The sequence below is a fragment of the Emydura macquarii genome, unplaced genomic scaffold (assembly GCF_026122565.2).
Source record: "Emydura macquarii macquarii isolate MOO-44397 ecotype Brisbane River unplaced genomic scaffold, CSIRO-AGI_Emac_v2 contig_2897, whole genome shotgun sequence".
Lineage (NCBI taxonomy): Eukaryota > Metazoa > Chordata > Testudines > Chelidae > Emydura > Emydura macquarii.
In genome coordinates this window covers 14,157,645-14,179,533 of record NW_027133034.1, presented here as the reverse complement: position 1 = coordinate 14,179,533, position 21,889 = coordinate 14,157,645, and the positions used below count along the sequence as shown (strand labels likewise).

Below are 21,889 nucleotides of genomic sequence, written 5' to 3'. Positions count from 1 at the left end.
GGAATGGGATTGATTGCTGTTTCCTATGAAGAACTTCAACAAAAGAAAGAGACATCGGAAGATTTTTTTCTCAGAGATTTCATCCAAGCACTCCATTTTGAAAGATGGATTTGATGGCTCATCAACATTAAAATGCACCACAAAAGGAGCCAACATATTACCCCCACAATATCAGGATTCCATAGCCACTTTCTAGGATTCCAAAGTATAAATGAACATCAGTAGTCCCTGATTTATGATCAATTGATTGATGAAGCCAGTGGCGAATTGCAAAGCAGATTTTCTGAGAAGACCACGTTATACTAAAGCTTGTCAACAATCCATTCCAACAGCTCTCCAGACTTCTTGAAATAGAAATCATTGTGTGCTTTGATTGACTTGCTTGGATTAGATGTTGAGAAGGTGAAAGTTGAAGGAAGTTGAAAAAAAATATCAAGTTCTATTGCTGCCAAGAAACTAAAGGAGGCTTTCTTATGAATTTTTGAAACTTCTATACTGGTCTTGTTTGGATCATCAACTGCAGTTTGTGAGAATTCCTTTTCTTGTTTGAAAAGAATGTTATCACACCAAATGATGAATGTGACCGATGAAAGTTAGGTCCGAATTCTCCTGAAATGGATTTGACTTAAAAAATGAACCTGGATGCAGCTGTGGAAGAATTCAGATGCCATCCAAGAAGACTTCAATTTTAGTTTCATGAGCAGTTTTTATTTTATATATCACTATCATGTTAAGAACTGTACTTCTATATTTCTGAATTTTTTAACTTTTTGAATGCTTGAATGTTTTATACTGAACAATCACAAATATGTATCTTGTTCTCATTTCGTAAAAATAGTTTACAAAAAAAAGACCTCTGAGACTGTTTTTCACTAAGTACGTGAACTCCTGAAGGAAAGCACATCTGCTTCTCTTGTCATCCAGTCTGCTCCCTCACTGTCGATGTCCTACATATGGGGGGTATAGTAACTACTATATGACAGACTGAATATGAGCAACTGCTTAAGAAACCATAAACTGCAAAATCACATAAACAGATTCAATACTCTGCTCAATACATTCAAATATATCACAGTATGAAGTGCTTCTTTGAGAGGACTATATCTCCTTTATCAATGTTCTGCATGGAAGGAAACAGGAAACCAGAATGTCCACCTTTTGATTATTGGTAAGGGAGACAATATTGAAAATTTGCCTGGATCTTAGAAAAATTGCTTGTATTTGGTTTTCCTCTCAGGATTGGTCAATGTATTTTTCTTTTCTTTTTCCCCTTTCTTTTCCCTTTTTGCTTCTTTTTCTTCAGCATGATTAATTATAATGCCATAGTTCTTCATCCAAATATTCCCCAACAAGTTTACAATGTGTTCTGTACAAACTATATGCATTCTGTTATGCAAAATGTATTTCAGATGTTTTCCCTACAGTTCATATGTATGATGCTTTCTTTCATAAATCTAAAGAAAAAGCTGACTGAAAAGTATAAATTTCACACTTTTCATGGAGATATTTCTTTTTGTATATGGTCAGTTTTATGTTTTCTGTGAAATTTGTCGGGAACATGAAAATAAATCTTATAGTTACCAGCCCCCAACAAGATTTTTTTAAATTTATTTATAAAAGGACACTGCTAGGGCAGGTTTTGATAAGGGTAGCCTTATCTTAGAAATCAGAAATTGCACACTACCTTCTCCATTTAAAAAAAATCTTAACTGACTTCCACAGAATTAAATTTAAATTTATTTTATTGGATGATTTCAGTTTGGAGGAGAGGGTAGGCAGGACTGGATCTCTGGTTTTCTCCTCTATCATCCTGCCTCTGAGCTTCACAAAGCAGGATTCTCACTTGTGCAGGGAGAAAAATGTTGGTCAAATTGTAACTCTGAAAAAAATGCCATTTCACGGCGACTGAAATGATGTGCGAATTCAGGTAGAATCCTGTGAGTAGTTCTGGCTGAATAAGAATGGTGATGGGGTGTGTGTGTGGGGGGGGGGGGGGGGGGAAATTATTTAAAAAAAAGTCCAAAGGTTTTGTTTTGCCTTTTTTTTTTAGAAAAATTTTTGTTTGATCTGAACATTTTTTTGCAAGCAACAAAAGTATTGTTTAATTATTTAAACAAACAGAACTTTAAAAAAAAATGTTTTGGCCACTGAAATAAAACAATCAATTACTCACTCAGTTCTAATTCTCACATTCAGTTTCCAGCATGATGAAAAGAATGGAGCAGAGGTACAGAGAATAGTATTAATGCATATTTCAAGAGACATCCTGCTCACAGCAGTGAAACACGTACATAAAGTGAGCATGCACCTGAACCTAAACCTCATAGATTGTCTTAGACTTACTAGTTCTGTGTTCTTTGAATACTTTTCCCCCACACTTGTCCATTTATATTGCACTTATTAATTCCCCACTCAAAAATTTCCCAGTGAAGCCATGGGTTTATTTTTATTGCATTATTTCTTTAACAGAAGAAAATTAACCAGATGACTTCCAAGCAATAAAACTACACTGAATAAAAACCAAGGACCAATTTCAGATTACACAAAATTGCAAACTGACTTCTTCACTTCTCATCTCCATCCTCCTTATATCTTGTGCTCTTTTAAACAGATGTTCATGAAATCAGTAGGAAACAGTAGTAAATTAAAACAAGTTACAGTACTTTACATTCATGGTCCAAACGCTATAGTAAGACAGCTTGCTGAATTCCCTTAAACATTAAAATGCTGGACCTTGTAGGACTCCTTCAGACTCCTGGTTTGATTCCCCCCAGGGAATAGGCTGCTGGGTCCACCTCAAAGCCTGACAGAACCTGGAGACACGCAAATGGTAGTATTTTTTAGCATCAGGAAGGACATACTTTTAAATACAGAAAATTATAATTTACATAATATAAGTTACATAATAGTGAAAAGCACTCAGATACTGTGGTGCTGAGTACTTTAAGAAACCAATATTGAATATTATTATTGGTGCCATCATTTCACACTGAAGTAAGTGTGAATTAAGTGTGCTTGCCATGTTTCAGGAGATACTCAGCAACTTGCAAGATATCTCAGTATTATAAAATTGGTTACCAGGTATAGAGGAGCCAGGTCTTAGATCACTTTAAGTTAAACTCTTTTGGTAGTCTTTCTTATGGGTATCTTTAAGCCAATAATTGGAATCTACTTGTAACAACAGTGTCTGGAAATGAAGCAACCTAGTAAAACACTGATGAAGACAAAGGTTTGTTTTAAATTATATTATATTATATTATATTATATTAAATTATATACATATTAATTATTTTACATGCTTAAATTATTCATTCATGATTAGAACTTCAAATATCACTTGCATTAATTTATGATTAATAGGGGGAAATGAGATTAGTGAAATGTAGTAATAAAACAAACTCTCAATGAAAATTACAATGAAATTTATTTAACATTGCTGACCATAACACTGCTGATAAACATTTGATTTTAAAACACATTTTTAAGAGAAGCATTTTGGTGCATTGCTATAAACACCATAATTAGTGGGACAAATTTTCCTAAAATGACCTATTGGAGTGTAGAAGAAACAGCAGCAAATGGTTTTTGAGGGAGAGGGGGTTTATTAGCACTATTGGACAAGTTTTTACATGACTGTTCCACATGCTAGAAATAGGTTTAGAAGGAGACAAAGTGATTCTTAAATGAAGTTTGTGCCTCCCAAATTAGCATCTCTGCTGTTAGCCTGACCACCCTCCAACATAAATTTCAGTGGCCCTAGAGTTGCTTTAATTTATGCCCTAGCGTAAATGGCTTTCTTGGGCTGACAGCCAGCTGAGAATATTCACAGTGCAGCTAAATTCACTTTTGTCCCCAGGACACTGTCTTTCCAAGGGTATGAGAGAAGGGTTGTATAGGCCAGTCTGGTAGCTCTACTCTAGCGCGGGAACACCTGTATCCCAGAGGTATTCTCCAGTGACTATTTCCAGCCCTTTACAGTTGCTTTATGCTACCAGAGCAGGGGATTGAGACAACTGAGTCCACTATCTAAATGTTTTTAATTTTGTTCACTTTAATTCCTTAAGACAAAATGCACAATAATGTTGGATGAAACTTAACAAGTGGTGTTTCCACAAATATTCTGTGTACTTGGAAATTCGTTTTGTAGTAACATGTATGCCAGTGAAAATGGATCCCTTGAAAGTTGAGGAACATTGGATATAAAAGTGAGCATGACTTAAGTAAATTAATTGTGAATTGTTGAACATTCATGGAAAATGTTCTGCAGTTTTCACCCTGCTGTAATGTTAACGCTGCTGAGAGATTACGGTGCGATCTTGATTATCAGATTTAATTGTCGAGAAGAGGTTCATGTACCCCAAAACCTATTTATGATATTTATAATTACATTGATCAATTACCAATAAGTTCTCCCGCACATGTACTCTTGATTGTGGTAGTACTGTACTTATTTTAAAGAGAAAAATCGACTTTGTTGTTATCTAGTCAAAATTGCTAATTTAAGGCCTTTTTACAATTATCTAGGCCAACTTGTTTAAAAATGGGTCTGTTTCTCAACTTTAGTTATGTAATAAGTTAGATACAGGCTGTATTCAGAGTGAGAACTTTTATTTTTATTTCCCTCCTCTCATTGTGGACATGTGATTGTACAGCCCAGAAACCCATAAGTGGTTAATAATCTATATTCCTTTGTACTGGCTGCGCAGAAAGCCCAGCTGTGAACTTTATTACTGGAGTTTCTATTACAGATCTCGATGTGCCAAACACATCTGTGTGCTTTGTTGATCTTTTTCATATGGATCGCTCAAACGGAGAAAAAAAATCAACATTTTGTTCTTATCTAATCTTTGGAGTATTTTAAAATTCAGTGAAGGCACACTGCATGATCAAACATGTTGCATTTAAATTGTAGTCAATAGTTGATTTATGACAATTCCATAATGCCCTTTTTTTCTTTTTCACTGGGATTAGCAATAGGAAAGACTAGTGAAATGGAGAAAGAGAAGGATCCAGTTGCTAATGGCTTTAACAGCTTTATTTTGCCAATTATCTGATTTCTAATTTAACTTAATTTTATTTTAAGTAACAAATTTGGAACATTTATCTCTTCTAATCCCACTATTTTGCTTGGAAGTCTAAGTGTAAATGGTTATCCCAAAATTGTGTGATTATTTGATCTAATTTTTCATGATATTGAGATAAGATCATATTTCACACACACCACCTACATTACAGATGCTACAATAAATTTGTGAAAGTTGTGGCTAACGGATCCCAAAACACTTCACTTTCTTCATTTGACAATTCAAAGAGGATTTTTCAACAAAGATTTTCATGCAAAACCAGGTAACTGCTAACCTTTTTCTATTAAATTTGTCTAAGGGTGTCATCAGATTAAATCATTATTGACTTGTTTAGATGGATGCAAGCTCTTTGACAGAGTAATATGGAAAGTCCAACACAAGTGTAAGTTAGGTGCTCAATTCATTTAACAGATTTTTAAATTTACTTTTATAAGTTTATGAAAACGTTTGATATTTTTGGTGATTTCATCTCTGATCTTTCTTCATTTTGCAAGAACGAACAGATATGCTCTTTACTATTCATTTTGAAGTTCTTGCTAGAAAAAAAACAACCCTTTTATCCTTGCCCTATTTTAGTATACTACAATGGTGGATATCATTAGTAGACCACTTTCTTAATTATGAAATAAATGGAAACAAAACAGAAACAGCAACACCAATCCCAACCTTCTTGAAATAACCTGTCCAGCTGAGAAGGACAGGTGGACCATAAACAGACAAACATAGAATATATGGATCTATGGATTATTTGAAAGAGTAAGGGCTTGATTCTAAGCCAGTGAAATGTATGGGAGTCTTTCCATTGACTTCATTGGGAGCCTGATGAGGCCTTACATGGAAAAGTTGGTGAAATTTGTTAATGTCACTAAACTATTTTTTACTAAAAACCATGGAAGATTGTGGAAAAACTCCTGGTGGAAGTGAAGGAATATATTGAGGGACTGGCAAAATATTAGCAGAGACATATCATGAGTCAGACTATGATGATGCAAAGGCAACATAGTCTGAATTTCTTACATGCTGATTGGCTTCTAATTTGCAAGATCCTCTGAGACTTTGGAGTTGTTATAGCTAGTTCAGTGATGATGTGTGCATAGTGTCATGCTGGCTGGATTGGGGGGAGGAGCATTTAGGATATCGTTTGACATCAGTATGTCAAAATCATAATAATTCATGTAAGATATGCCATGTCAGGTACTGTTAGAAAGGCTATAATGTGCTAAGTAGGATGATAATGTTTATGTTCCTGTGTTATATGTATAATGGAAGTTATGGATAAGTTTGAAATATCTGTATTTCAAATTGTGCTGAACGGGACACACCCCAGACAGGATGACTGCAGAACAATAGCCTGCTTAATGGCCCATTAAGACATTCACCAGTGCAAGGGGCCAAGGGGAGAAGCCAGGGATATACCTGATGAGTCACCAGGACTTGCCCACATGACTCTGGAGTCCATTTTGGTTCCTGTGAAATTCCACAAGCAGCATGGCAAGGGCCAGAGGATATATAAGGCAGAAGCCTTGGAATCCATTTTGTCTTCAATCCTGTTCAGCTTCAGCCACCTCTACCTCTGGATCAAGTCATCTGCAACTGAAGCTGTGAAACAAAGGACTGAGGCCCATCCAGGTACTGGATGTATATCAGAGGGACTATACAGGCCTGTGAACTCCACAATTCTTCTAGAGACCTGATGTATATGGACTTTCAAATCATTTGTATGTATCTGATTGCTTTAATCCTTTAACATTTCTCTTATTGTTTGTTCCTTTCTTTTTATAATAAACCTTTAGTTTTAGTTACTAAAGGATTGGCTTACCCATTTGGGTAAGATCTAAACTTATATTGATCTGGTACTGTGGCTGACCCTTTGGGGTCAGGAGGAACCTTTTTGATAAAGAGCATTGAGTTTAAATAACTGGTCTCTTTACTGGACCTAGTGCCTAATTGGGAGCCGGAAACTGAAATGCAGTAAAGGGGCTGTGTGTATTTGTGTATTGGTTTCTTGGTAACCAGTTTGGGGAATCAGAAGCACAGTTCGTGGCTGGTTGGGAAGTTTGACTTAAGTGCCACCCATCAGTGCTGGGAGAATCTGCTCTCCTTTTGCTGCCTGCCCTGATCTTGGCATTTTCAGGTAGCTACCCTAGGCATGGAAGGATCACACACAATGTGCAGCAGCAATTAAAAATGTAAATAGGAGAAAAGGATTTTTTAAAAACAGGATAGGATAAAATAAAGATATTATTAAATGGGTTTTGGACAATGGTATGCTTACCTTTCTAAGTACTGTCTGGTTTTAGTAGCCTTGGTTTAAATGAAAAGACGTAGCAGGGATATACAGAGGGTCCAGAGAAGGGTAACAAAGTTGTTTAGTAGTATGACAAAACTCTCATACGGTGAAAGATTTCTTTTAATTAAGGAAAGAAAGTTATGGGGGAGGATTCACTGAGGTACTAAACACGATGAAAAGCCTAGTGAAAATTGATCATTCCTTCCTCTTTACTTTGTTCCGCAACATGAAAACAAAACATTACTTCATTAAGTTAGAGAGAAGTAAATAAAAACTACCTTACAATTCAGTGTATATTTTGCTCATGGGATTCACTGGCACAAAAGTTCACTAGTGGAGGATGGTCCATTAATGGCTATTCACCAAGATAGTCAGGGATTGAGCCCTATGTTCTGGGTGTCCCTAAATTTATGACATTCAGAAGTTGGGATTAGAGGACGGGATGGATTACTCAATAATTGCCCTGTTTTGTTCATTCCATCTAAAGCATCTGGCAGTGGATCCCATTGGAAAGCAGGAGACTGGGCCAGTATGGGAATTCTTACATTCTTTCATTATGTATTTAATCAAATAATGTAGCTGCACTTTTAAATGGGTTGGATAATTTTATTGACTGTTTGCTTGTATAGTTACAAAAGCTAAGATTGCTGTAATCCAGACTGCTGTGTCAGCCATTAACAAAAAACACTAACACGTTGCATATTGTAAGATGTAGATGTGTACTGCAGGTTTTCTTTTTTTTCTTGAGTACAAGAATAAATTGGTCATCTTCAAGTTAGAAAGCCTGGCATGACTTGTCTGATTCACTATTGCAAATGTTACTGTCTATTGCAACACTGTACTAGTGATGGGAGAACCTCAATGCATTTAAGAGTAAAATTTCAAAAGCGTTTAAGTACCATTTTCAAAACTGACTTAGTCCCTTAATTGAAAGTCATAAGCTCCTAAAGATCAGATTTTCAAAAATATTAGGTGCCTAAAGAGGCAGATAGGTGCCCAATGGGTTTTTCAAAATGCAGAAAGCACTTGATTTAAATGGGAGTTAGGCAACTAACCTACTTAGGCACTTCTAATAATCCTACTTGACATCTATCTGCGTCTTTGGGCAGCAAAATGCCTCTGGGCCAGTTTTTCAAAGTACCTAAATCACTTTTGAAAATGAAACTTAGGCCCCTAAGTCATATACCCACTTTTGAAAATTTTATCTTAGATCTCACCTGAGAGCTTTACCTGATCTTACTCAGAACTAATAATGGCCTCACTTCCTTCACCAATCCTTTCTTTGCCTCTGTGAAGAGATCCACAAAAATCAAGAATTATGAAAGAAAAACTGAGTAGATTCTTGTCCAAACATTGACCAATGACTATTCAGTCTTGAAAATGTTTTGATTTTTCCACCATGCTCATGAGCTTGATGATCCTGGAAAATATTCACACAAGATATATTGTAGATTTTAGAGTTTATACAACTCTGTTAGAAATGTCTTGTTAGATAACTGGAAATAAAAGTACTTAAAACTTTTTTTTTTTAATAAAATTGCTTTGTTTTTGTTACAGAAAATGTGTTTTTAAAACCCTTCAAAATATGCAGAGCTAATCCTGTAGTGTATTGAGTGATTTCAAAAAATCAAATTAAAAAAACATCATATATTTACACATTAGTCAGACAAATGTGTTTTCCTCATGTCATCTTTGTTATAATTGCTTCTTCCTCTTCTGTACATTGCAATAACATCAATGCTATTACATTATTACGGTTTTCATTATTAACATTTTGACATTATTTCCTAGTCCTATAGATGGTATTTTGCTTTTTTCGTTTCACTCACAACTTTTTAAAAATCAATAAGGAACATGTTGTGCCTGAAATTTTGTATGAATTATCCTCTCTGGAATTGGAGGTTCTCTTCTAAACAAGGCTATTATAGGTAATGAAATTGCTTAACACTGCATTTTGATAGTAAAGGCTGGAGTTTTGTTTCAAGGATTCTGTAATCATTTCCCATATAATTAGGTACTTATGCCAGATGTTTAGAAACTGCATTTCAGATCTGGGAGTTGTTGGCTTCAGTAGCATGGTGTGCAAGTGCTGATTTTCGTATTCCTAGGAAACTATAGCAAAATTGCAAAAATGTGTTTATCATCTGATTGTTCCAGATGATAAAACAGTTTTCAATAAATAGTGAATAGTTATAAATTTGTCTCTGTGGGCATGTCTACATGCACAATAGTGAGAAATAGAGTGGTGTGAATTGTAGTGATGTAAAGTGTTGGGCTCTTACTGCCCAGGTAGACCCTGCTGGCATAAACTAAGATACCTAGTGCACATTAACATAGTCCCATAACAGGACCACTCTGTGGTGTCCGAACACAGGAGTACCACTGTGAATCTAGCACCAATAATAGTTCGACAGTGATTTTAAGGTTTTTCAGAATTTGTCTGCTTAATAGCACAAAATCATTTAATACATAAAATTAGTGACTCCAGAAAAGAGTTGGAGGGTTGTGGTGGATAATCAGCTGAATATGAACAACACTGTGGCCAAAAGGGTCCTTCGATTCATAAGCACTGTAGTCCTTAGGTGCATAAATAGGGGAATCTCAAGTGGGAATAGAGATTTGAAACAACAGATATGTACTTGACAGTGGTGAGACCCCCTGCTGAAACAGTTTGTGTCGTTCTGGTATTCACAGTTCAAGAAAGGTAATTTTGAGGTAGCTCAGAAAATAGCCACAACAATGGTTAAAGGATGAGAAAACATACTTTAGAGTGATCAACTAAAGGAGCCCCATTTATGTACCTTAACCAAGAAGGTTAAGGAGTGACTTGATTACAGTCTATAAGTACCTACATGGAGAACAAATATTTGATAATGGGAAAAGAAAGGTATAACACAATGCAATGGCTGAAATTTGACGCTAGATAAATTCATATAGGAAATAAGGTATACATTTTCAACAGTGCAGGTAATTAACCATTGGAACAACTTACCAAGGGTCGTGGTGGAGTCTCTATCATTGAAAATGTTAAAAACGAGGTTTAATCAGTGGAGCCACTGGACAATAGAAGTGTTAAAGGACCACTCAGGGAAGGTAAGGCCACTGTGGAGAATCTAAATTAATTTCTTGGATTGGTCTTAACTGCAGAGGATGAGATGAAGATTCCTGTACCTGAGCCATTCTTTTTAGGTCACAAATCTGAGAAACTATCCAAGATGTCAGAAGATGAGGTTTTGGAACATATTGATAAATTAAGCAGTAATAAGTCACCAGGACCAGATGAAATTCACCCGAGTCCTGAAGGAACTCAAATGTGAAATTGCAGAACTACTAACTGTGGTCATTTAAATTAGCATCTGTATCAGATAACTGAAAGATAGCTAATGTGATGCCAGTTTCAATAAAAGGCACCAGAGGTGATCATGGCAATTATAGACCAGTGAGCCTAACTTCAATACTAGGCAAAATGGTTCAAACTATAGTAAAGAACAGAAATATCAGACACCTAGATAAACACAATATGTTGGAATAGTCAACACGGCTTTTGTAAAGGGAAATCATGCCTCACCAATCTATTAGAATTCTTTGAGGGTGTCAGCAAGTATGGGGACAATGGTGGTCCAAATGATATAATGTACTTGGACTTACATAAAGCCTTTGACAAGGTACCACACCAAAGGCTCTTAAGCAAAGTAAGCAATCAAGGGATAAGAGGGAATGTCCTCTCCTGGATAAGTAACTGGTTAAATGCTAGAAAACAAAGTGTAGGAATAAATGTCCATTTTCATAATGGGGAGAGGTAAATAATGGGTTCCCCTGAGGATCTGTACTGGGACCTGTGCTGTTCAACTTTCATAAATCATCTGGAAAAGGGGTGAACAGTGAGGCTGCAAAATTCTCAATGATATAAAATTACTTCAGATAGACAAATCCAAAGGTGACTGTAAAGAATTACAAAGAGATCTCTCAAACGGTGTAATTTGGCAACGTAAGGGCAGACAAAACGCAATATTGATAAATGCAAAGTAATGCACACTGGAAAACATAATCACAACTATACATACAAAATGATAGGGTCTAAATTAGCTGTTAAAACTCAAGAGCTTTTGGAGTCATCACAGGTATTTCTGGCACATATGCTTAATGTGCAGTAGTGGCCAGAGAAGCTAACAATCTTAGGAACCATTGGGAAAGGGAAAAATAATAATACAGAAAATATCACAATGCTTCCTATATAAATCCAAGGTACACCCACACCTTGAATACTGTGTGCAGTGCTGGTGACCTCATCTCAGAAAAGTTATATTAGAATTGGAAAAAGTACAGAGCTGGGAGACAAAATAACTGAGGGGAGTGAACAGTGCTTCCATATGAGAAAAGATTTAAAAGACTGGGCCTATTCAGCTTTCTGTGTCTACCTCTGTGATCATGTTAAGCTTCAGCACAGTCTAGCCCACAACTAGGTCCATGACAATAATCAAGAGTTAAATAACATTTCTGCAACAACATTGTGATGTGCTGTAAACAATCACCAAAGTGAAAATCAATAACAAATATGTCTTCCTAGATACTCAGTTGTTGGTTTTATTCTGACTTCAATTATTTCTAATATGCCTGTTTTGTTTCATTTCTAATTAAAAATGTTGCTGTTGTGGCCCTTCTGTAAACCTTGCCAGATTGTTGTTAGTAGTATTAAAAGTGTTTCATTATTGTTAGCTTTCAATACTTAGGTTAGGAGTCAAAAAAAAAAAAAAAATAGAGATGAATGAGTAATTTGTTACTGTGTGTATGGAGGCAATAATAGCTACATATTTAATAATACTGTGAAGAATGAGTGGGAAGGTGAAACCCTTTATTGCCTCTCCAGAGAGAGAAGCCTGATTAAATGGAATTTATGGAAAGAGTCAGAAGCTTTAAAACAACAAAACACTTGTGTCTGAAAATTAATTACTGTCTTTGTACTTTAATGTAATAACTTTACTTTTATTTTAAATGATAGAATTACTGTGCCAATACTAGATATCTAATATGAAAAAAGAATCCCTTTATTTTATTTCATTAAATGAATCCTATTGGAAGATTAATGCTTGACTGAGCAACTTCAATGTGGGTATGAATGATTCTTTCCAGAGGATGGCCAACACATATCAGCCTTAACCCTGCTAGGTATGTTGTGTTCTGTAATATCCCAACCAACAGTGTCTGAGCAGCTCAGCATTGTACACAGAAGACTCAGTCTCCTATAAAGTGTAAAAATGTTTAATCTCCAGTAAGAATATTAGCATTTTCTAAAGGGACATCTTTACCCAACTTTTATTGCAATGGCCTCCCTAAACTCTCTCCCTTCTCTTTCTCCCCTCCCACGCACAAAACTATTGGTTTGCTTCTAAGATGCTCTCATGAAAAACTTTGTACTCTAACTGGTCACGTTATTAAAGCGCTAAATATATTTATTCGCATGTCTACTCAGTCCAAAAGAAAAGCGGTAAAACACTTCTAAAAACAGAGAAATTCCAAGGTGAAGTATAGTAATTACCAGGTATCCTACTTAGGGGGATTCTAAACTCCATCCTGGCTGCAGTTCAGGCCTTTCCAAAATATATAGTTCTCGTACACTGAAAACCAGGACGTACGTCTGATTAAAAAAAAAAATAGTTAACTTAGATAAATTTGCCCTAAATAAGGGTATCAAATTCTTTAAACAGCATTTAAACAGCAAGAGGGCTCCACTTCACAACAGTTCTCAGAACATAAGAACGGCCATACTGTGTTAGACCAATGTTCCATCTAGCCCACAACCTGCCTTCTGACAGTAGACAATGCCAGGCGCTTCAGAAGGAATGAATAGAACAGGTGATCAAGTAATCCATCCCGTCAGCCGTTCCCAGCCTCTGGCAAACAGCAATCCCTGCCTATACTGGCTAAGAACCATTGATGAACCTATCCTCCATGAACTTAACTAGTTCTTTTTTTTAACCCTTGGCTTTCACAACATCCCCTGGCAAGGAGTTCCACAGGTTTAATGTGCGTTGTCTGAAGAAATACTTCCTTTTGTTTGTTTTAAACCTGCAGCCTATTAATTTCATTTGGTGACCTCTAGTTTTTGTGTTATGAGGAGGAGTAAATAACACTTCCTTATTAACTTTCTCCACACCAACCAAGATTTTATAGACCTCTATCATATCCCTCATTAGTTGACTCTATTCCAAGCTGAAAATTCCTAGTTTTATTAATCTTTCTTCATGTGGAAGCTTTTCCATACCCCTAATCATTCTAGTTGCTGTTTTCTGTACCTTTTTCAATTCCAGTATATCTTTCCTGAGATGAGGCACCCAGAATTGCATGGAGTATTGAAGATGTGGGTGTATCATGGATTTATAAAGAGGCAATACAATTTTTTTGTCTTATTATCTATCCCTTTCCTAATGATTTCCAAATTCTGTTAGCTTTTTTTGACTGCAACTGCACATGGAGTGGATGTTTTCAGAGAACTATCCACAATGACTCCAAGATCTGTTTCTTGGGTGGTGACAACTAATTTAGTTCCCATCATTTTATATGTATAGTTGGGATGTTTTCTAATGTGCATTATTTTGCATTTATCAACATTGAATTTCATCTGCCATTGTTGTTGCCTGGTTCACCCAGTTTTGTGAGATACATTTGTAACTCTTTGCAGTCTGCTTTGTACTTAAGTATCTTGAGTAGTTTTGTATCATCTGCAAATTTTGCCACCTCACTGTTTACCACTTTTTTCAAGATCATTTATGAATATGTTGAACTGTACTTGTCCAGTACAGACCCCTGGGGGACACTACCATTTACCTCTCTCCATTCTAAAAACTGACCACTGTTTTCTATTTTTTAACCACTTACTGATCCAAGGGAGGACCCTTCCTGTTATCCCATGACCACTTACTTTGCTTAAGAATGAGGGAGCTGGTCAAAGATTTTCTGAAAATTTAATACACTATATTCACTGGATCACTCTTGTCTACATGCTTATTGACTCCCTTAAAGAATTCTAGTAGATTGGTGAGGCATGATTTCCCATTTCAAAAACCATATTGACTCTTCCACAACAAAGCATGGTCCTCTATGTGTCTGATAATTCTGTTCTTTATTATAGTTTCAACCAATTTGCCTGATAACTGAAGTTAGACTTACAGCCTTGTAATTGCTGGATTCACCTCTAGAGCCCTTTTTAGAAATTGGCATTGCATTAGCTATCCTCCAGTCATCTGATACAGATGCTAATTTAAATGATAGTTTACATACCACAATTAGTAGTTCTGCAATTTCACATTTCAGTTCCTTCAGAACTCTTGGGTGAATTTCATCTGGTCCTGGTGACTTAACACTGTTTAATTTATCAACATGTTCCAAAACCTCATCTTCTGACATCTTGGATAGTTCCTCAGATTTGTCACCTAAAAAGAATACCTCAGGTTTAGGAAGCTTCCTCACATGCTTAGCCGTGAAGACCAATGGAAAGAATTCATTTAGTTTCTCTGCAATAGCCTTATCTTCCTTGAGTGCTCCTTTAGCATTTTGGTTGTTCAGTGGCCCCACTAGTTGGTTAAGAGGTTTCCTGCTTCTGATGTACTTAACTTTTTTTGCTGTTACTTTTTGAGTCTTTGGCTAACTGTTCTTTAAACATTTTTTGGCTTTCCTAATAATATTTTTACACTTCACTTGCCAGAGTTTATGCTTCTTTCTATTTTCCTCAATAAGGTTTATCTTCCACTTTTTAAAGGGTGCCTTTTTGCCTCTATCTGCTTTTTACTTTGTTGTTTAGTCATGGTGGCACTTTTTTGGTCTTCTTACTGTTTTTTAATTTGGGGTATCCAGTTATTGAGCCTCTATTATATTGTCTTTAAAACATTTCCATGCAGCTTTCATGGATTCTGCTTTTGGCACTGTACCTTTTTAATTTCTGTATAACTTCTTCATTTTTGTGTAGCTCTCCTTTCTGAAATTAAATGTTACCGTTGTGGGCTGCTTTGGTGTCCCATCCCCCTCTCCACCCATAGGGATGTTTAAATGTTATGTTTTGGTCACTATTACCAAGCAGTTCAGCTATATTTAGGGCTCCACTTAGGACTAAATCAGTAATTACCTCTCCTCTTGTGTGTTGTAGGACTAGCTGCTCCAAGAAGTAGTCATTTAAGATGTTAAGAAACTTTATCTCTGTATCCCATCCTGAGATGACATGTACTCCGTCAATATGGGGATAGTTGAAATCCCTCCATTGTTGTTGAGTTTTTTATTTTTATAGCCTCTCTAATCTCCCTGAGAATTTCACAGTCACTATCACCATCCTGGTCAGGTGGTTGGTAATATATTCCCTTCTGCTATATTCTTATTATTCAAGCATGGAATTACTATCCATAGAGATTCCATTGGATAGTTTAGTTCATTTAAGATTATTATTTCATTTGACTCTATTCTTTCTTTCACATATAGTGCTACTCTCCCACTAGTACAACCTATTCTGTCCTTCTGATATATTTTGTACCCTGGTATACTGTCTCATTGATTAACCTCATTCCACCAAGTTTTTGTGATGCCTATTGTAGTAGTAAGAGAAAATAATATTGGGCCTGCCAAGATCTGAGGCCTGAACCAAAGTCAGGCTTTAGGAAACCGCAAATGCTTGCCTGTTTACAAGTTCACTGATTGATACAGGAACTTGGCAGAAACAGCATTGTTAACACATTGGCATTTTAAAGAAGCAGTAGCATAAATTCAGTATTGTTAAAATACTAGCATTCCACAACTCCCCTGATACATGGTAACTGCAGAAACATAATCCTGGGAGACAGTCCAAGTACTCCCTGAACAGCAATATAATACAGGTAGGTGGTACAAGCTCTCCCCAAGAAGCAGTAGTGCATGAACGAAATCATGAAAGACAATACAGAGACACCCCGATCTTAAAATAGTAAATCCAGGAGGATGGATGAAGATGTTATGCTTGATTTGGAGGCAAGGTATGGAAAAATAGCTGGCATCAGAGATTCAAGGTGAAATTCGTTTCTATCCAGGTGTCAGAGAAGGGTCCCAGCAGGGGCATCTTTGACCAGCCTAGAGGATAACAGAAACTTCTGCCGTTAACTGAGCTGGTCCCTTGATACAAGCATACATATCCTAATGTACCTGTAGCTCCTATGGGGCGCTAGCACCATGCTTCATTGACAATAAGCCTGGCTGAGTGCTTTCACCATTGAACCGAGTCTATAGCTCTTCATGGGCACTGCTAACAAGGTCTGCCGATTCAGTTACCTGCAGAAGCTGAGAGTCCTTCTATTGTATTGGAGGTGAAATATTCTCCATAGTAGCAGAGATCATGTTTTGCTGTGTTTCTTACCAACAAACATGGGTAATGTGGACTTGAAGTTATTTATCATGGCTAGATGTCAAGGACAGGGTTAAAAGAGGATTATTTGATCAGGGTGTGGTCCAGTTCAAAGACCATATTGCATAATCCATATCTGTTTTTGACACTGGCCAGAAGTTCATGAAAACTATTGTTTGGCCAATAGACCTTGGTGCTGTAACAGGTATTTTTATGATATCTGCACTATTGTCTAAAATACTATTAACAAATCTGCTTTGTAAAACACTCTACCAGCGTACTACTGCTACTGCAACATAAATCTGAGTGGTTCCAGGGGATCAACATGAGTTTGTTAACAGCAAAACTGGGGAAGGATTCAGAACTGGAGGAGAAGGAAGACAGAATGTAGTGAGAAAGAGTGGGGGAAATATCTTCTCCGTACTGAAGTCAATGTCAAAAATTGAAGAGATGATTTCAACCAAGGTATTTTGCTAGAGTATCCAACACAGAAAATATGGATCTAGATTGATAATCGAGAAACTCCACAAAGGATCCTATATTGAGCAATTGCATGAAGGATCATGGGACAGTTAGCGTAAATTGTGTGACTCCTTTGCCTGTGACATAGCTACTAAACTCTGTAGCCTAGTAATCCAGTAGCTATAAAGAGAAATCTATTTCTGTCATGATAGTCAAGCAATTATATATGGAATCCAATAAGTAGCCTGAATTAGACTTTGGTAAATCAGGAGATTTTGAATCTTTTTACTATCAAAGGCAAAGCAGGGAACATGGCCTTACATTTCAAAGCAAAGTGTAACCCCAGCTTCTTTATTGGCCAGGACTGTACAGAGTCCATCTTTTTCGTTTACACCCCATTGACAACTGTGTATGATATCTCTGGACCAGAGGACCCACACTCAGAAAAATTCCAATTATCAAGTATCAGTTATGAAGTAAGAAACACCAGCTTTCTAAATATGGCTTCTGGATATTAGCAACTACTAAGAGGAAGTACAGCAAAGAAAAAAGCAGACGCTCTACCTAAGTAGCAGATACAAAAACAACCAGCAGTGGTTTGTCAATTGTTGATAAACTTATTTCAATATGTGCATTTTATCTGAATTCTGATAGCAGGAGCGGCTTCAGCATTATCATTGAATGAAATTTTTTTTTTCCGGATGACAAGATTTTTTTTTTTATTATCGAATACTGAAAAGAAATGTGATCTTACTTAGGACCTAGTCCTGCCCCCTTTGACGTCAATGTAACTTTTGTTATTAACTTAAAAGGAATTAGGCTCAGGTCTGTGTCTTCTGAGAAAGCTGGGGGGGAAGCAGACAAATTATTTAACTAGGAGAATGTCTTTCTCCCAGCTGTTAGTGATTTTTCAAAAAGTCACTGAGGCAGCACATTCTATAGTTCAGACATTGTCATGATCCATGACTGACACAACTCAGTGTTTCAGTGAGCCATTCAATAATGGCAGTATGTCCTACTGATGCACTATTACAACAGCTGAGATGAATGATGGAATGTGGTAGATGATTACCTCTTGGATCAGACTGAAGTTTCTATTACCGTGATGCACCTAATAAATATTATGGCATGTGCTCTTTGTGTAAAAACCCAGTGAATAAGAGAAGACACTAAGAACATGTTGGTACTCCTTTAATCTATCATTTTGTGGTGAATGCATGCCAGTGAAAGGGATATGCCTTAGAACTCACTTCTTGATACTGCAAAGATCTGTCTGCCCCTCCAAGGTTATGGAAAAATTAGCTGTGAAATAATTGTTAGTATAGGGAAGTAAATATGACCCAAACCAAACCATTGCTGCTTTAATTACTTTGGGCCTATCCCTCTCTTTCCCACTCTTAATTATCTAGCTCCTACAACAAGGGGACAGGAGGAGCTGTCACTAGAAGGCTCATCTGTGTCCTATAGTGCATGCATCACAAACAGGACCTATTTTGCACTCTTTTGTGCTGATTGGTCAGGAGGTGATGCTAAAGGGGTGGGAACAGATTTTGCCAGATGGGTGTGAAAAATTTGTCAGGGAGTGTGAAAAAGTTAGACAGCTTGTGTACTCCTAAATTCCTATATCCTCATATCCAGTTACAGAAATCATCCTTTAAGAAAAAGGCTGCCTCAGAACTAAACACCAAGATGCATGGGAAGAGTAGCGCAGACTTTGAGGTCAGTTACAGCTCCAAGTGTTCATATAAGAACAGATGTAGACAACTGTCCAGGGGCATACCTACGGGTAGGGCTATGGCCCACCCACTTTGAAAGCAGGCTCCCCCAATCTGTTACTTCTGCTGCCGATGCTCCGTTTAAGCTACCCTGGAGTGTCAGGCAGCTTTCAGCTGGTCACTACCCAAACTTCCTGCTTCTGGCCACGTGACTGGAAGCAGGAAGTTTGGGAAGTGACCAGCGGAGAATCATTAAGCTGCCCGAAGCTCCAGTCACCAAGGTAACTGGAGCGTCTGGCAGCTTAGTTTCTCTGCCCAATATTTTCCCGAACTTCCTGCTTCCAGTCCTGTGACCGGAAGCAGGAAGTGGCCGAGGCCCACCTGAGTGAATCATAGGCCCTGCCAGAAAATCACTTCTGGCTACGCCCCTGCAGCTGTCCTCACTGAAGTCACCAACACTAATATCAACATCATTTCCACTAGTCCTTCCAGACTGCCCCATGCTTGCCTTCCTCACTCCTCTACAGTACTTCCGTTCCATAGCAATAGAAAAGATAGGATTTATCATTGTGTTAAATGGTGATAAAATTATATGCACTCAAAAAAAAGAGGATGTATGTGCATGTTAGGTTCCTCTCACTCTTGTGCATGATTTTTTTCCACCCTAAAAGCACAGACAACATACTGCTGCAATTAAATCTGTGGACAAATCTGATGTTCAAGTGTGCAGGTGATTAACATAGATGAAGGGAACAATGTATTCTGGTTATCATTCAAATGAATCACGAGGCTAAAACCAGACAAAACTCCAGCTTCTATATGTTAGAATATCTTCTGGACCCACAGAGTGCGGTATTGAACTGCATATTCTACAATGAGATTAGAAAACAAAGTGAGCTGCAATTGATACCACCAGTGAAATCTTCTAGTGCAGTTGCATGAAATACTGAAATCCTCTGAAGAATCCACACCTACATTGAGAGCAGATACCACCAGCTTCAGTCAGGTCATTCCACTATTGACCTGTGAAGGATTTCTAAGATAAGCCTACTGAACTTTTTTTTTTCATATTTATTGAGAGAGACTCCAGGATGTAAGGAATGTCAGTATGAACATTAATGATAGAGACATTGGTATATGTCCAGTTTTACTTTATTTTTGGAGATACTGTTCAATAAACTCTGTATGGAAAACTGGCTAGTGGAAAAAGAATGATGATCATCTAGAATCTGAATATCCTGGCATAAAATTCCTTAGCATTCTGTCACAGTTAAACCACAAGGGCTAATTCCCTAATTTCTTGGCTGAAGAAAGGGTGATATGGCAGCTGTCAGGACGCATCTGCATGTATTTTAAGAAATGTTGAGAGGATGTATGTGTGTGGGCAAATGTCAATGACCATTTATTTGGCCATTAGTTATATTTATGAACATGTCAAGGTCTTCCACCTGATGCAGGTGCCATCTGGTGACCTCTGGCCAGTACCCTGAAACGGAAAGCTGGAGTAGCTTCCTCAAACTTGGCTCCTGTCTCCACTTTCGTATTGTTGATTCCCACATTGCATGCAGTTGCAACAATAGATATTGTAAAATCTGCCAGTTTGAGGGGACTTTCCAAACTGACCATAGGTCATACTTGCCTTCCTTAATGAGAACTAGATCAAACTGCTGGGGTTCAAGATGTGTGGTGCACCTGACTTCCTCAGAAGACCTTATGGGAGGTGCCCTCAGGTGGAGCAAGCTAAATCACACCCATAAAGGTTAAGATGAATGCAAATTATGGTGTGTTCTTTTGGGTCACCACAGCAATAAGGGAGGAGAGTGATACCCCTGTTTTCCAAGACTCCTCTATGCAAAGAGATGAAGATTACCACTGGTGACATCAGCCTAAGTGCTCAAAAGATCCTACCAGTGAAAAAATACCAACCAGCTACATAATCACCTGTCCTCTAGATTGCAATCCTGACTCTGACATGAGTCCCAAGACCATGCAAGCTGAAAAGTTCAGAGCTTTTTATTGTATGCATCTTCTTTCCTTTTCTCTCTGTCTTTTATTTTGATTGAGGAGAAGTCATCCCTCCCCTCCATTTTACTATGTGAATGCGAAATTATGAATCTGAATGCTAGCATCTGTAAGAGACTATAAGTAAAAATTCACATTGGGGGAGGCTCCAGGAATAATTATTTAAACTTAAAACCCTAAGGAAGTTTTGCCTTGAAAAATCATTTGAGTGTTTCCCAAGTTTTGTTGAAAAGTGTCAGAACCTCAGCTGTCAGCGATAGATGAAGTGAGAGCTGCTGACTCACTTTGTTAGTTTGGATATTCAGGCTGGAACATAGGAAACAGGATAGCTACTATAGAGGCAGGAACTTCAGGAGGACACATCAATTTACTTAAGACAGGAAAAACTAATTTTAATTCTAGTCCTAAAATATTTAACTAATGTTTGATTTCCCTGCTGTGGATGAGGTCCTTTAACTGGAGTATATAACTAAATGGATAGCTACCTCTTTAAGTTCCTGAGTTAGATTTCATAAGAATTGATTATTTGCTGTATTATCCTCATGATTTGGTTGTTGGCTGTATTAATTTGTTGATCTGGCTAACTAGTGATTTAATTCAGTAACACTGTTCATCCATTGATTAAGCAATTCAATTGAAATTGTGACATTAGTTTGATAATTGTATTGTATAATTCTGAATTTAGTAAAGTTTGTAGTATGTTAGCTTTAGCAATATTGACTTTAGTTTTGCTTGTTTGTTAATTTTAAGAAAATGCAGAAAGTATAGAGCCAATTTTTCTTAAAACTCAGGCCAGAATTCATGAGAATTTATGCAAAAAAACCAGTTTATCTGAGAGCCTATTTTAGTTCTCTCAAAATTAAACCTTTGTCTGCCATGAGTCTCTTAACGGCTAGCAGTTTGGTGGATGCTGTGGCAGGAACTATGTTGGTAGGATGAGGCAAATTGTCATCTGCTC

At 37.1% G+C, this 21,889-nt stretch overlaps 1 protein-coding gene across 1 annotated transcript in view; it reads left to right on the top strand.

The window, feature by feature from the left end:
* The window catches only part of CNTNAP4 (contactin associated protein family member 4), a 438,417-nt gene that overhangs the window by 39,120 nt on the left and 377,408 nt on the right, over positions 1-21,889 (top strand). The window lies entirely within an intron of this gene.